The 16,403-nt window shown below is 42.2% G+C and overlaps 1 protein-coding gene and 1 non-coding gene across 2 annotated transcripts in view; one reads left to right on the top strand and one right to left on the bottom strand.

The window, feature by feature from the left end:
• Positions 1–16,403, top strand: part of rptor (regulatory associated protein of MTOR, complex 1) — a 415,805-nt gene that overhangs the window by 119,976 nt on the left and 279,426 nt on the right. The gene's annotated exons all lie outside the window — the stretch shown is intronic.
• On the bottom strand, positions 2,240–2,325 carry trnay-gua. The gene is given in 2 exon segments: positions 2,240–2,275; positions 2,289–2,325. It is a non-coding gene; the product is annotated as a tRNA-Tyr (tRNA).

Raw genomic sequence — 16,403 nt, 5'->3', positions numbered from 1 at the left:
AGCTACAATTCTGCGCTGCTTCTGTGTAATGCCCTTTCAAATTACCCGTGGCCATCTTCAAATAGATCTGGTGCTGCGGTGATCCTCGGGTTAAACACCAGCAGTCAGCTCTTCCCCCTAAAAGGGGAAAGCAGCCTGTGGCCATCTGGGACTATGGCGACTTTACCGTACCTTATTGCTGAAAGGAGAACTTTATCGTGGCAATTGTTCGACTTACACCCATCAGGATACTTCGCAAAAATACAAATCCAAGTGGGACTGCAATTTGTTTACTGTATGGGAAAATTGTTGATTGGTTGGCCAGTAGACTCTGGTTGGTAGAGGCTAAGATATCTCAAAACGTTGAGCAACAGGTGAGCTAGCTGTTTTACGCTGCTACCATGCAGTAACAACACAAGTGATATTCACCACTAACAGGATGCTGCTGCCAAGCAAAAGTATATTCTGCTTATCACACAAATAAATTGTGTGGTATAAGTATTTCAGTGCCAGTGTGATGCCAAGCTTGTGGGCCATATGTCTCCCAAGGACTGGCGAATCGTATCAAACAGCATATCTCTTCTGCTGTTCACAACACTAAAGGTACAGACCATACCCAAATAATTCGTACTTGCAAAACTCAAAACAATATCCAACATTAGATGTGATTCTGAGATTAGACAGAATTTGATAAATAATCCTATGAGCCAAGAATTATGCTGGCAACCAATTTGAGATTGTCAGTCAGGATCTTGTTGGGGTGAACTGGATGCTATAAGAACAGTTACGCACATTGCAGCTGTTTCAGCTAAACAAAATATGTGACAGCGTTTTGCTGGTTTATTCCTCGGCAATGCCTTGTCTGATCAGAGTCAAGCTGCTTGGTTTGAATTTCAAATGATGCTTGCAGTTAACTGTCAGTCACCATCAACTGGTGCATTCCACGGCAACACCTCTAAGTTCTATATATGTATTATGTATGTGCAAATAAAACTGTATTGCAATAAACTGACATTTCTCTAGAAAACAATATTTTAAAGAATCAATATCTGTAGCACTGAGTAAATGTTTGATGTCTCTGACTGTGTGTCCTCTTGATGCATCCTAGCTTTTAATTCAAGATAATGTAGGAGGGGGTGTGACTTTTTAACTGTAACAACCATGTCTGTATTTGGCCAGGTCTCAGGTATAACATTGACTTTCAATTTTATGATTTAAATTTTAAGTAGGGAATTTTTTTAAATGAATTAATCCTGCCTCCCCATGTCTCTGAACATTCTGCATCCAAAAATATATTCTGAGTAATGTGTTCAGCACTCGAACTATGAAACTATAACCATGAAGTGCAGAAATGTTCAGATTCGTACAAGGATAGGATCAGCCATGTGCCATCTGCTGGCCATGCAAAGATATTCGACTTATAGGGAAATTGAAAGGCTTTTTTATACATGTGTCTTGGCTTCTGTGCAATCTGCATTTATGTGTCTAAAAGTTTCAATGTTTCTGGAATGTAGATCATCACACCTTTATAATACCTTAGATTGATCAATATCTGTTGAGTTGTATGGATACATTCTTTGCTCGATGGTTATCCAGCTAATCTGCTTCATTAACATGGAGAATTGGAAAGGCCGAGATCGAATGTGCGAATAGTGGATTTTGGGTTTGTGCAGCAAGAGACTGCTTTTCTCAGTACCTTCTTTAGAGCAGTATTGGTCTGAATGGGACATTTGCATTGCTGACTCCTGACGCTCGCTTGTTATATATACAAAGGAACGTGTGAATTAAGAGCAGGAATAGGCAGTTTGACCCCTCGAGCCTGCTCCACCATTTGATAAGATCATAACTCACCTGATTGTGGTCTACTTCACTTTCCTATCTACCCCCTATACCTTTGGATTCCCTTTGCCACAAACATTTATCTAACTCAGCCAGAGAAATAATCAATGGCCCTGCCGCCACTGCTATTCCACAGACTAATGACCTTTCCAGAAAAAGCTTTTCCTCATCTTATAGGATCATAGAGGATCAAGCAATATGAGACCCCTTATTTTAAAACTGTGTCCCCTAGTTCTCAGCATCCTTTGGGTGAAGTTCCCTCAGGATTTTAAATGTTTCAATAAGATCATCTCTGATTCTTCTGAACTCCCAACGGATACAGGTCCAACCTTTCCTCCACAAGACATTGCCTTCATTCCAGGAGTCTGTAAGTGAACCTTCTGTCCACTGCTAATGCAGTTATATCCTTCCTTAAATGATGTCCTTCGAGCTGGAATCGAACCAGCGACCTAAGGATGGCCACGGAACAGCTACAGTCCTTCACTTTACCAGCTGAGCTATCGAAGGCGCTATCCTTCCTTAAATAAGGAGACCAAAACCATACCCAGTACTCCAAACGGGGTCTCAACCACTGCAGTGTGCAGCTGTACCAAAACTTCCCAGCGTTGATATTTCATTCCCCTTGCAATAAACCACAGATTTCCGGTTGCCTTCCTAATCACTTGCATACTAACATTTTTGACCACGTCCCAGCACATCCATATCCTACTATACAGCAGCGTTCTGCAGTCTTTTCCCCATTTATTCTTCCGACCAAAGTGGACAGGTACACATTTCCCCTTATTATGGTCCATCTGTCAAATTTGTTCCTGCTCTTAATTCACACGTTCCTTTGTATATATAACAAGCGAGTGTCAGGAGTCAGCAATGCAAATGTCCCATTCAGACCAATACTGCTCTAAAGAAGGTACTGAGCAAAGCAGTCTCTTGCTGCACAAACCCAAAATTTGTATCTAAATTTCTTTGCAGACTCATTGTGCTTGTGGAGTGGAGGCCAAACGTGAGAGCATCTCCTGTTGGTATTTCACACTGGGGTGATGCTGATTGACGCAAGCACAGAGTTAGTTAGTGGGACAGACCATGCATCTACAAAAGATGGTGCAAAGAAAAAATGATCATGGGACCAGGGTATGGCGTGAAAGTGAGCCCATATGACAGGGGGTTGGGGCGCTGATGAAGAGGAGGATTGGCTCTGTGCACCTGACGTGCTGTCGTAATGTCTGCTTTTGAGGGAACTGGGTTGCAGAAGCCCCAGGAAAATTGAAAGCCGGATGCATTTGCGATTTGAGGTTCAGGGAAGCCCAGAGCAGCTAGATGGTTGGGTCCGTGACGGTGATTAGATGTTGCGGTACAGCTTTGTGAATCCAGTGGGATGCAGTCTCGGGAGAAGAGATTGAGCACCTGTGAGGCAAGCAGCCATTGGCCAATCTGAGTTGCAGCAAAATCAGAAGCTATATCACATAGTTGTTTGGTAGTAAAGAACTTGTGTGTATTGCTGGAAAAAAAAGGACATTCTGTGCAACTGCTTAATCTTGTACTTATCAGGACAGATTTCCAAGAACACCAATTGTAAAGGGAACAACAATTTATGTTGCATGACAAGAGCATGCTAATTGGTTGGCAGATGTATTCTGATAGAAGCATTGCCATGGGGAGTGCACTAGGGGACAGTTAACTTCCCAACCTTTGTTTAAAGTCAGACTAGGCATTAGACTTTGGCCTCGGCATTGCCACGGGGGATGAACCAGAGAATGGCTATCCAAGTTTTTGTTTAATTGAAAAAGGCGCAATGTGTGAACATGCTCCTACTGTCTGCAAAGGACAGTAGCTGTGTATAAATATATGTTACGTCTAGCACACTTGAGCCACACTTTGCTCAATAGATAATAAATTGGTTAGCAGATAATTCTTCGCACAATCAGGATTATTCGGCAAGTGCTGTGAAATCACGGAATCACATCTCCTCTTGGATACTGTTTTGAGTTTTGCAAGCATGGGCTGCTTGGATATGGTCTGTACTTTGCCTGTTGCATACAGCTTATGGACTTGTGTGTAAGAGTAGCAAGCTGCCAGATGGTACATATTGGCCTTCCCGCTTATTTCCTTTGCTCCTATTTTCTTTTCTTTTATTATTTTTGGTCCATGGACCCATATTTGGAATGTGCCTTTAAGCAGAGGATTCTAGCGAAAGCACCCTGCTTGTCAGGACATTGTGTTCCTAGGTTTTGTATTTTGGAGAGGAGAAACAGACGCATCGACATTGAGCGAATTTTGTCAACCAGTTTGTGAGGAAGTCTGTTCAATTGGCTAATTGGCAACTGGTGGATTGACCAGGGACAGTGTTCTGCCTGACAGCAGTCGGTGATTGGTTCTTGCCTGGTCCTTTCTGGGAGGGCTTGGCATAAGTGTTTAGACCTTGGAAGTGGAAGATACAGTCTTCCTCACTGCTGAAGTAAATAACTGCTTTATTGTTCTAAAGTGAGTGCCTGGCACATCTTTGCTGTAAACTTGAAATAATCATAAATCTACAGAGAAAGTAGACAACCTTGGCAGGGAAAACCATCTCAAGCCTAGAAGGAAAAATTACTGAAACAAAAGCTTGAACTTTAGAAAGACATTAACTAGAAGCGATTCCAGTGCGGCAAAGATCTTTTATCCTTTTATTTTTATTGATATTTTCTCTACCTCTCAATCACCTTTTCCCTCTTGTTTGTCTGTGTGTGTTGTGTGTTTGTGTAGAATGGGGGTAGCTAGGAAGGAGGGGTTGGGAAAGGAGTATTAGATAGTCAGTTATATTTTTCTGTCAGTTTAACTGTACATAATAAAAGGCTACTTGTGTTAAAGTTATAAACCTGCAATTTACTGGGCTCAGTTAAGTACCTTGGGTATTTTAAAATAACATCTAATTTCACTTGTATTGCAACTCTGGGTCAAGTGGGGCTGGAATTGACTGTGTGCAAGCACAGGGTCTGTGACAATATCACAGGATAGCTACGTGTGTGGTCTGTCCAAGCCACAAACTAGTAATGTCCCTTTATTCACTATCTTCTCTTTGACTGGTTCTGCACAACATGAATTGGCCAAATGGTTGGGGCGAGTTGCTACAAACAGTTTTGAGCATGTTTCCCACATACACAGTGAAGGATTCCTTCACCTTGGTGAAGACCATACAGGATTTTCAGATCAATAGCAAAGCCGTGTCCATGTGTTCATGCTTTTCCAATCCTGAATGGTGGAGGATGCGGCAGGACTGCTGAACTTGGATCTGATCCTTGGTTGTGGGATCGCTCAGCTCTGTCTATGGCATGCTGTTTCCGCTGTTTGGCATGCAAGCCGTCCTGTGGTGTAGCATCACCAGGTTGCCACCTGATTAGCCTGGTGCTTTCCTCTGTACTCTTCATCAAACCAGGGTCGGATTCAAACCTGCGTCTCCAGGGTACCAGTCTGGGCCTCTGGATTATTAATCCAGTGACATAACCGCTCCTTCCCTGTCTCTTAGTTGCCCAAGCTTGGATGTTGCCTGAGTCTTGCTGCGAGTGGGCGTTGTGTCTTCAGATTACAACATGCTGGAACATGCATAACCTCGCTAATTTAGCAAACTAAACTGAAGAAATCCGTGTAAAGGCATCATTCATGATTGAGTGGGCAGACAGGTGACCTGTTCCTCAGCCGCTGTGCAGAGAAGTGTAGGAGTGTGATGTGGATTGTTACTCTTTAGCTTTTTACCCAGAAGTGTTTTATTTTCAGTGTCTCAGCTGATTATCTGGCTAAGGTCTGGGACCTAGGAAATTGTGACGATGAAAATTACTCCACAGCATACTCTTAGTGCATTAGCACTCTGTCTCACGGTTGTCAAAATTGTAGCTTACTTGATCTAACTATTTTTGGTTGTTGGAAGAAAAAGCTTACGGACGATGTGATCTGACTGCAGAGCAGGCCATCAATCAGCCTTTCTGTACTGCACTGTTTATGGAGTACACTGCTTAGAAATTCCATTTTAAAAGACGTGCAAAGTTTTTGTGCTGCTCAAACTTTAAAAAAAAAAAATATATATTTAAAAATATTACATTGGCCTTTATTTTGAGGGGCTGGAATGTAAAGTGGTGGAATTTAAGCTAGTTATATCAGTCTCTGGTTACACCCCGTTTTGAGTACTGTATTCAGTTTAGGGCACCGAATATCAGGAAGGCTATATTGAGCTTCTTGAAGGGGGTGCAGTGAAGTTTCCTCCAAATGATAACCTAGGCTAAGATTCACGAGGACAGGTCATACAGACCAATCTTGTGTTCACTTCAGTAAATAAGATTTCCGGATGATCTATTTCCTCTTCTGGGTGAGTGCAAAACGAGGGGCAGAACTAGGCCATTTTTCAATTGAAAATGTCAGAACTGAGATTGTGAACTTTTTGTCGTGCAAATACATGAAAGGTTACCAAGATAGGGTGATGACATTAAGGTACAGATCAGACAAGATCTTAATGAATGGCTGAACCAGGCGGGGTTTGGGGGGGGGGGGGGGGGGGTGAATGGCTACCTCCTGTACAAATGTTCTTAAAACTGATTTTTTTTATTGATCAGGAGGATGTAATAATCAGCATTATGTATATTTGCCAATTTGACATATGTTGGCATGGTACCAGTACCAATTGTGTATTGTGACCACCTCAATAAACTATTGAGTGCACTGCCACTCTTATCTAATGCAACTAAACAAAAATGCAGGCACATTGGTTGTGTATCCGTCGCAGCATTTTATTGATCAGGAAAAGACATCCTGTGTAACAGTAGGCTCGAGTTATTTTTAAAAGGATCAATTGCCCTTTAAATAGGTGACATATGACATGAGTGTTAAGTTTCAGACTTGTGCTTACTGTAAGTGTGACCTAAAAAACACAAAGGGCATTCTATTCTGCATTGGAATATAATTCGATTCATTATGGATTGTTTCAAATTCTTTTTTTCATGTTGGTTTCCATGACTAGAATGTTAGTTTTTTTACTAAATGATATGCACTTCTGTAAGCAAATCTAGTTTTATTTTTATGGCACTTTCATTGTCTTAATAAAGTTAACATGTCAGAAAAGACAAGAAATATGCTGTGGTCTAAAACAGAAAGATTGAGTAATGTATCATATGGAATCTTCCATTATAATTATTGCAGTAAGATGTTCCTTCTGAAACACAAACCTATTGTACTGATAATATTGACTTCCTGTACTTTTGCAACACTTTGTTTATTTCAGATTTTCAATGTCCCCTTTTTGCCCCACTTTCCCCCCCCCCCCCCCCCCCAATACATCAAAACACCACCTTCTGTCTGCATTCTTCAACCTCTCAGTTATTCTTATTATATGGATTCAAGTTTAATAAGGAAGGGACTGCATTTCAAAGTCCATTACTTTCTCCTTGGTCTAATGTTCTGTTGTCTGGGTATGACAATTGGATTTTGCAGTGGGGGACAGAGCTTTCACATTTGTACTAATTTCCTGCCATCCAATCTAAACGAGCAGTGGTGTGTCAGAGCCTGCAAAGTATTGCTGTACTGTACCAGAAATCCAATGTGATTGAGCAGTCAGTGTAGGCACTGGCTGCAATATGTTCTTGTCAAAATGTTTTCTGTAGTGAAACCGTTTTGAATTGAGGCAAGTTAATGAGCAGAATGACAACAGATGGAAATCTAGGATTCTGCATCACTTGACTGATGACTAAATGGCCTTCTGCTGGGACCAGATTAATGCTCGGGAATCATTTTGTATTTTACTGTAGTATACAATCTTGCAATTTGTATTCTGTTGGGCTGGAGCTCCTCATGTGTCTATAGCCTTGCCAAAGGAAATTCAGATAGGATTTTTATTTTGAATTCTTGCTTCTTTTAATTTTCTTTTCATACATTTTTATGATTTGGTGTACAAGGGTTAACTGTAATTGCATTTACTTAAACTAAGTAGAATGGACTCCCACCAAGTTCCTGACTGAATCCACAGTATCAGGAAGTGAACATAGAACATAGAAGGAGTGCAGAAGGAGGCCATTTGGCCCATCGAGTCAGCATCAACCCACTTAAGCCCTCACTTCCACCCTATCCCCATAACCCAATAACCCCTCTGTAGAAACCAACTATTTTCTAATACACCTGATGGGTAAAAGCTGGCTATTTAGCGTAAAATATTAAGCCCCATTTTAAATACCCATTTTAAATTCACTCACAACCTCAGGTCATCTGAAAGCATCTAGCTTCAATAGAGACACAAAACAGCATGACACAGCGTTATTCACTTTTACTGAGCTCCATTGTTCTAGCAAATACATTTGCAAGACAGTGTGACATTAAAGCACAAGCCGTACCAGATATCAATCCAAGGATAGGGCAGGCACCATAGCAACATTAAGGCACTATTGTCTACAATGTGGCGAACAGCTAAATCAGCAGAAGTCCAGTTTAAACTGGTCGTGATAACAGCACAGAATTGCATTCCATAACATGCACAAGTATTCAGACATGAAACATTTAAAACTAATGTTGCACATTGAAGATTGACAGCTAACTGTCAAATCAAACTCATTTGACTCTAACCCAAACCAAATAGGATTACATAGGGGTGTATATAGATGGCTAAAAACTGATATGATTTCGTATAACCGCGAGGGTCCGTACTACCATCTTTATTCATGAATCATCTATACTGTGATCTAAACTATTCGCTGTCTCTATACTTTCACTTTTCCACTCTAACTCTTGAAGTAAATGCAAGCTGTTATGCCGTCAGCAAGAAATCATTTCTGTATTATTTTGAAAGTTAAATTGTGTACAAATTGCTTCTCTTTAAGTCCTTTTTGCTAGCCGGACTTATTAGAGAATAAGATTTAAGTGACTCTCAATTGTAATCAAATAGAGGCAATAAACAATTCTTATTTGCACCCGAGAAGTTTTAACTCAAATTTCTACTGAGTTTTAGTGTCGCAAGTGCCACTAAATCCGCATGGTAGATCTCTACAACTGGTGTAGTCGGCAGGATGGGAGGGGCCAGCCAGGAAGAAATCAGAAGACCAAAGAAAGACCAGAAGGACGGCAGACCCAAAGAAAAATGGCTATAAACCAATAACCCCCTCCTAACCCTTTTGGACACTAAGTGTAACCTTTAAATCTGACCACTTTGCAGCGAAATATAAACTGATGTCCAAAAGCAACCAACAATGCAAGTGGATTTGCTCCACTTTGCTTCAGTGAGAGTCGCGGTTTCCTTATCCGTGCTTCAGTACATTTCTGACCACCCATCACTACACTAACTTTGCCTATTAATGCAATTTTTAAAAAAAAGACGTGCCTAGCGAAATACGATTGTTGCTTGGGTTAAGTCTTAAGAAATCGCTGCTCCAAAAATATTAATGGGGAGCTTCTAATTTAAACCAACTGTATGCATGAACACAGTGTACTGACCCGTAAAGAGATTTATCTCCAGTACGTTTAGGAGAGGTGGTCTTTCATTTTGATTGAATATCTGTAAAGTGCCTTTAGGGAAAACACAAGTGCGTGCCAGTCTCGCGTTGGGGTGCAGAATGGTGTTTACTTCAGTATTTAAAGCCTCATTTGGTGTGTTTTAGCAGTTGTGGTTTAATGTTCCAAAACATCAACCTGTGTTAATCAATATTGCAATTTCTTTTACAGGTTTTGTAAGTGAAGTAGTTTTTGTTCTGAAGTAATTGGGTCGTAGTTGAAGCTTGAGCAAAGAGATGTGTTTGATTTCCTCCCCTGCTCTCTGTCCCCAATCCACTGAGGTGATTTGCTGTAAAGCTGAGCCAGAATCACGGGAAGTAAGATGCATATTGATTAGTGCTGGTTCATTCAAAACTACTTGGGATGTTGTCAGAGTAGCCCTTTGAATCCTTGTGTTTTACCCCAGTGGTTTTCTGTCCCCTGTGGGGCTGGTTTAGCACAGGGCTAAATCGCTGGCTTTGAAAGCAGACCCAGGCAGGCCAGCAGCACGGTTCAATTCCCGTACCAGCCTGCCCGAACAGGTACTGGAATGTGGCGACTAGGGGCTTTTCACAGTAACTTCACCTGAAGCCTACTTGTGACAATAAGCAATTTCTTCTTTTTCTTCTTCTTTTCCCTGAAATACGTCTTAACTGTCATCCACCTTCTGTGTAATATTGGCACCCTTATTCAGGGTATTTAAAATGGGGCTTAATATTGGGTATTTAAAATGGGGCTTAATATTTTACGCTAAATAGCCAGCTTTTACCTATCAGGTGTATTTTACCCGTTTGATATTTCTCAGGCCAGCAGTAGGATAGAATTTAACATTGCGGCTGCAAGAGGTCTAGAAAGCAACAGCATGGAATTTAATGAAGGATATTTTTCAAATGATTTTAGAGACATTTTTAATTAAGAGAACACAAATTACCAGTAAACATGAATTTTGTTGGCAGGTGTTATTTATTAAGTTGCCATCAAATTTGTGTTGTGTTATTGGTCGAGGTATTGTGTACCTGATGGTGATGCATGGCCAGAATGTACCGCAATGAAGCCATCTGATTAATTACTGGTGGTTTCAGAAAATATGGGAGATGAAGTATTGATTTGAGAGTTTTTGGACTAGTTTGAATATAGAATCTGTAAAGTGCTGGAACAGAAACCCTGTTGCTAAATTTACCCGTTTGTATCATAAATGCTCTTCTGCCATGTTAAAGCTCCAAGGCTGAACTTTGTGGTTTGATCAGTTGATTTTAGTTCAGATTTTATTTTACTGCTACTATCTGCTCTTGTCAGTGAATTTGATACTGCCAGTGCTGCCAGGATATGCTGCCTTTGCACTTCTTGTTTCCTGACCATATTACCCAAGTCAGGCTCCGACCTGGTGCTTGAGCGTTAAAATGGGAGACAACCCATCTCACATTGGATTTGACACTGCATGCTGTTAAGATGAATTTGAACAATGCTCTGCGGGTCCATTGGGGCTACTTCATAATTTTAAGGGGCATTCAGATTATAAACCCCATGCTCTCTCGCATGCACAAGCACGCACAAACCTCCCTATTTTGGGTGAGTCCAAGGCGATTTATGGATTATCTCTCATTTCGTGAGATACTGTGTCCTTGCAATCCACTTGCTTCAGAATGGATTCCTTTTTTTAAAAATAAATTTAGATGACCTAATTCTTGTTATTTTCAATTCAGGGTCAATTTAGCGTGGCCAATTCACCTACCCTGCACATCTTTTTGGGGTGAGACCCATGCAGACACGGGGAGAATGTGCAAACTCCACACAGACAGGGACCCAGAGCTGGGATCGAACCAGGGTCCTTGGCGCCGTGAGACAGCAGTGCTAACTACTGTACTGCGCCACTGTGCTGCTCTCTTCAGTCTGTATTTCAGCTTACGTTTGGGACTACCTGTTACAGTGCAGGTCATTGAGTCTGTCTGTAGTCGTCTTGGGAGCCACTGGGCTCATTTTCAAGATAAACCACTTCATACGCCATAAAGTAAGTAGCTGCCATGTTTGCCGGGGAAAATCTGTTATCAGCCTCCGGTGGAAAGAGCACAGCAAACGTGGACAATGTCGAATGCAAGCTTTTAGAGCAATTACTTAAGGATGAAAATTTAAAAGAATTTGATATAGTTTTTGAGAAGCCATTTGTGACTGCTTCAGTTGTGTGCTGAACAAGAGCTGTCGCTACAGACCAGAGCTCAGTTTCCACCCGCCTTCTTTGTTGCATTGTATTATGGCTGCATTGTATTATGGCATCTTTGAACCAAGAGGCAATATCATCCTCCTCCTTCAGAATCCTGCCTCTCCTTTCAAACTTCAGCTGCAATATGTCTTTACACTGTACAGCTTTCTTTTGCTTAGAAACTCTCCAGTAGATTATGAATTATAAGTGCTCTGGTGCACATTTGTACTGGGTTTTGGGTTTTTATGTTCTAGTGCAAGGCCTTTTGCAGCAGCCAATCCATAAACATGTCTTTATTGCTTTCTATCAAACTGTAGCTTCAAAGAGCGTGGAGCATGCTGTCTCCTCATCTTCAGAAGAGCTCGTTGAAAATGAATAAAGTGCTAGAAAGCTTATATCCTTGTAATCTGGAAGCTGTATATCCATCAATGTTAGACCCAAAGGCCGGCACTTGGCTAGTTGAAGTAATCTGCTTATTGAGTTCAATGCAGTTTACATCACAATGACTTTGCATTGTGAAATGTCGAATGTCGACCAAGCTTTTGAAGATCAAAGTAATGATTTAAATTAAGTGGAACGAATTAAGTATAAACATGCAACAAATGCTAAAATGTACATTTTCGTAGCAAGGAACAGCTGAGTTTTGATGAAAGATCATTGACCTGTAACGTCAATTCTGTTTCTCTCTGATCAAATGCTGATTTCCCGAGTGTTTTTGTCACCTCTGGCTTCTATTTGGGGTTCCACCATCTTCACGATATTCTGCTTTCGTCGAACAGCAGTGCACATTATTCTGTATGTGGTCAGTTACCTTGTTCGAAGGCTTCTCAGGAAAGTGAACAAAACTATTGTGCGTGACCAAGTTCTTACTGATACGAAAATGCTGCAAGTACAACCTGCTCCCTCCTCTTGTGCGTATTGTGACAATGAGTAATTCCTTATTTCCCAGTCTGCACGATCAACTGTTCCGCAGTGGCAGCAAGTACCTCTTCCATTCACCTGATTCTTTCCAGCCAAACTGTGATAAAAATTTATAGAACGCGGCATCTCAACTCGCAGGCATAAAATGTATGTGTTCTGATGTGAAAATTTGGAATTTTGCTGCAAGACCTGAATTTAAAATCAACATTCAAGATTACGCCTGTACAGCGTCTGCTGGCAGCAGCTGAGTGTAATGAAGCGTATGTAATGGTCGGCAACCAATTGTCTTTAAATCCCAGGAACTTTTACGTTTACATGGCAAACTTGCATACCAGTACTGAAGAGCCATATCGTCAACTCTTCAGAGTTCTGTTGGCGCTGGGCCCCTTTTCTTTAGTGAGATACACTTCACCATTGATAAATGCGGATTTGCACAATAGATGTGCACTTGTATTGTGACTGTATTGAAGATGCACTTGTATTGTGACTGTATTGAAGATCCACTTTCATTCTAGTCCTAGAGCCCCTTGTGTTGGCCCACAAGGAAAAGGCGCCATTTGCCTGTGTAATTGAGTCATGATGATGCAGGCTTGCCTCATCTGACCCTACGTCAGTTCATACGCCTATCCTGAATCACAATGTCGTAACTGTTTATTTTCAATTTCACTTTGTGGTCCAGAAAATGGGATTCCTTCGCCTTGGGACTGGTGACCGCCAATGTTGCAATTGCAATCCCTAATGAAACTACATGTGGACCATAAACTTTTCTCCCTTAGGAATTGGTCTCCAGATTGGGAATAAATGGGGAGGGGGTGATGGATTCATTTTTTGGTCAGTGCCAATTCTGCATTTGAAACATTGCTTGCGATGGAAAATGGGATGTAATTCGTGGTATGTTTCATCGTGGCTTCTGATAGTAAACACACTAATCTGCTTCAAGATATTATTCTGCAAGGAGGTGGACCGAAATGTTTGTTGCAAACTTGGATCGGTGCAGCATTAGAGAGCCGGTGCAAGGCACGAATGTCTGACCAATTCAAGCAGTGGTTATCAATTTCACTGATCTATTATCTTTAGAAGGCTGCTGAAGATGTGCAAGTCTGTCTGCTTTGGGCTGGTACAATTTATACTGGGCTGCAATGCATAAAACATTATTAAAAGATGATTGTGGTTTTAGGCATAAGCTGAGCAAATGTAAAGTTGCAATAATTTTTTCTTTATATCTGGCAGCTTTGGATATGCTGCAGAACAGTAAAGTGAAGCATTCATCGAATGTATTCAGTGACGCATCGGATTAAATGAACGTTGTGCTGCAGTTCATTCAGAATCTTGAGTTGCTGTGCTGAAAATGAGTTGCTGTGCCCAATCCCCTGGCCTGGTTCATTCCCTAATACTAAGTCTAGTAAGGCCACCTCCCTGGTTGGATTGTCAACATTCATTGTCAAAAAGTCCTCCTGGACACATCTAACAAATTGCTCTCCATCCGAGCCCCTGACTGTAAGGGATTCCCAGTCAATATGGGAGAAGTTAAAGGCACCCATCATAACTACCCTGCATATTTTCACACCTTTTCAGTATCTGACTACACAGTTGCTCCTCTGTCTCCTGCGGGCTGTTGACATGCATTAGAGCAGCGCTCTTCAAACTTTTTTTCCGGGGACCCATTTTTACCAACCGGCTAACCTTCGGGACCCAACCCGGCCGACCTGCGCGACCCACCATTTTCCCTTACCTTGTTTGCTGCTGACAAAAAACTCTTCAATCGCGCAACCTCAAACAAACCATTGTTTGCAGCAAACTACCCAGCCTTCAGAACAGCGATCACGACATCACACAACCCTGTCATGGCAATCTGTGCAAAACGTGCCAGATCATCGACATGTATACCATGTGGTAGTTGGTATTAGGGGTAATACGGTATCCAGGTTGAGGCTGTAAGACCATTGGTGTGGGAGGTCCCTGAGACAGCAAGATCAATGGTGAAGCCTGCCTGCTGGTTCCGCCCAGTAAGGCGGAGTATAAGAGTCTGTCTCCACAGCTGCTGCATTCTGTACCTGCGCTGCTGGAGGAAACATCTAGTCCAAAAAAAGCCTTCAATTGACATCCAATCTCGCTTCTGGAGTCATTGATCGGCATCATACCACCATTACACGTGAGAACACCACCCACCAGGTACGCGGTACATACTCGTGCGACTCGCCCAATGTTGTCTACCTCATACGCTGCAGGAAAGGATGTCCCAACATGTGCGAGACCATGCAGACACTGCGACAACGAATGAACGGACATTGCGCAACAATCACCAGGCAGGAATGTTCCCTTCCAGTCGGGGAAAGCTTCATTCAGCCTCTGATCTCCGGGTAGCGTTCTCCAAGGCGGCCTTCAGGACGCGCGACAATACAGAATCGACGAGCAGAAACTTATAGCCAAGTTCGGTACACATGAGTGTGGCCTCAACCGGGACCTTGGATTCATGTCGCATTACATTCATCACCCATCATCTGGCCTGGGCTTGCGAAATCCTACCAACTGTCCTGGTTTGAGACAATTCACACCTCTTTAACCTGGGATTACCCCATGTCTGGATCTGTAAAGATTTAATTACCTGCAAATGCTCGCATTCTTAGCATTGTCTTGCATCTTTGACTTTGTCTATCTATATGTTTCTGCAAAATACCTCTTCATTCACCTGAGGAAGGAGCAGTGCTCCGAAAGCTAGTGTTTGAAACAAACCTGTTGGACTTTAACCTGGTATTGTAAGACTTCTTACTGGACAAAAATGGAGGAAATGGTTTTGGGTCCATTTGGCCCTCGTACACGCTCCTCCAATAGAACCTGTTGGATGAAGGTAAAGCCTTCCGGTGTCGGAAAGTATGGAGTCTCCAACTGACCAAAGCTCTGCATTTTTTCCTGTAAAGTTTTATCAAATAAAACACCTCTGAACTTGTAAAAAATAAAATAAAATGAATAAAATAACTGAATAAAATGAATAAATCCCCCTCCCGAACTTGTAAAACAAAAAACTGCGACCGTTAAAAAAAAAATGCAGCCGCACTGCACATGCGTGCCCGATCATCGGAGCGCTTGCGCATGCGTGCCGATGATCTGGCACGCATGCGCAGTGCGGCCATTTTGAAGGCCGCTTGCAGCCGGCGTTACTAACAGCCGGCTGCAGCGCGCAGATTTGCACGATTGAGAGCGCCACGAAGGACGGCTCCGCGACCCTCCCAACACCCGCCTGGGTCGCGCCCCCGAGTTTGACAATGCCTGCATTAGAGAATAGATAACCTGTTCCAAGGCGTCTGCCAACGATTTGTTGTTAGCCAGGGGAATCGCGCCAGTGTATTGCAGTCTGGAAGTACTGGCCCCGATGTAAAAACAAATTGCCCTCTCTCTTTCCCAGCATGCCTTGAATGCTGCTCTGGCCTCTTAACTCATGCTGCACTCCTCTGAAAGAGGATTGAACCTTGTGTGGTTGAGGGAATTCCTGAATTATTAGCAATTGGCCAGACATGCATCAGAATTTGGCCCCAGGTGCAGCAGCATCAGTGTGATCAAGGTGAGAGGGCTGAGATTGTGAACGAAGAAAAGGGATAGCAGGATGGATGGGCAGGAAGGAGAGAAATCATTAAGTGTGAACTCGCCGAGGAAGCTGGAAATGACTCTGAATAAGTGGAAATTAATGAATAATTTAGCATTTCTTTTATCAGAGAAAAAAAATCACAACCAGATTTAGCAAGACAGTGCCGGTATATAGCCTCCTCACCAATAAGGGGAAAATCCGTGTAACATTTGCTACAATCTCTTCAGTTTCTGGTGGTCCCACAAATTACTTTGAAATGACAGCTAGAAATTGAATGGTGGCGATTGAGCCCAATATTCTGCTCACCTTGCACTTCTGTGCTCTTTTGAAACAAAACAAAATCAGCGAATCCGTCGCAGTCATGTCATTTTCAATATTCACTCAGTACGCGATCAGAATTGAAAATTTGAG

The sequence above is a fragment of the Scyliorhinus canicula genome, chromosome 18, assembly GCF_902713615.1.
Source record: "Scyliorhinus canicula chromosome 18, sScyCan1.1, whole genome shotgun sequence".
Taxonomy (NCBI): domain Eukaryota; kingdom Metazoa; phylum Chordata; class Chondrichthyes; order Carcharhiniformes; family Scyliorhinidae; genus Scyliorhinus; species Scyliorhinus canicula.
The sequence above is the reverse complement of the archived record's forward strand: the minus strand, read 5'-3'. Positions and strand labels throughout refer to the sequence as shown.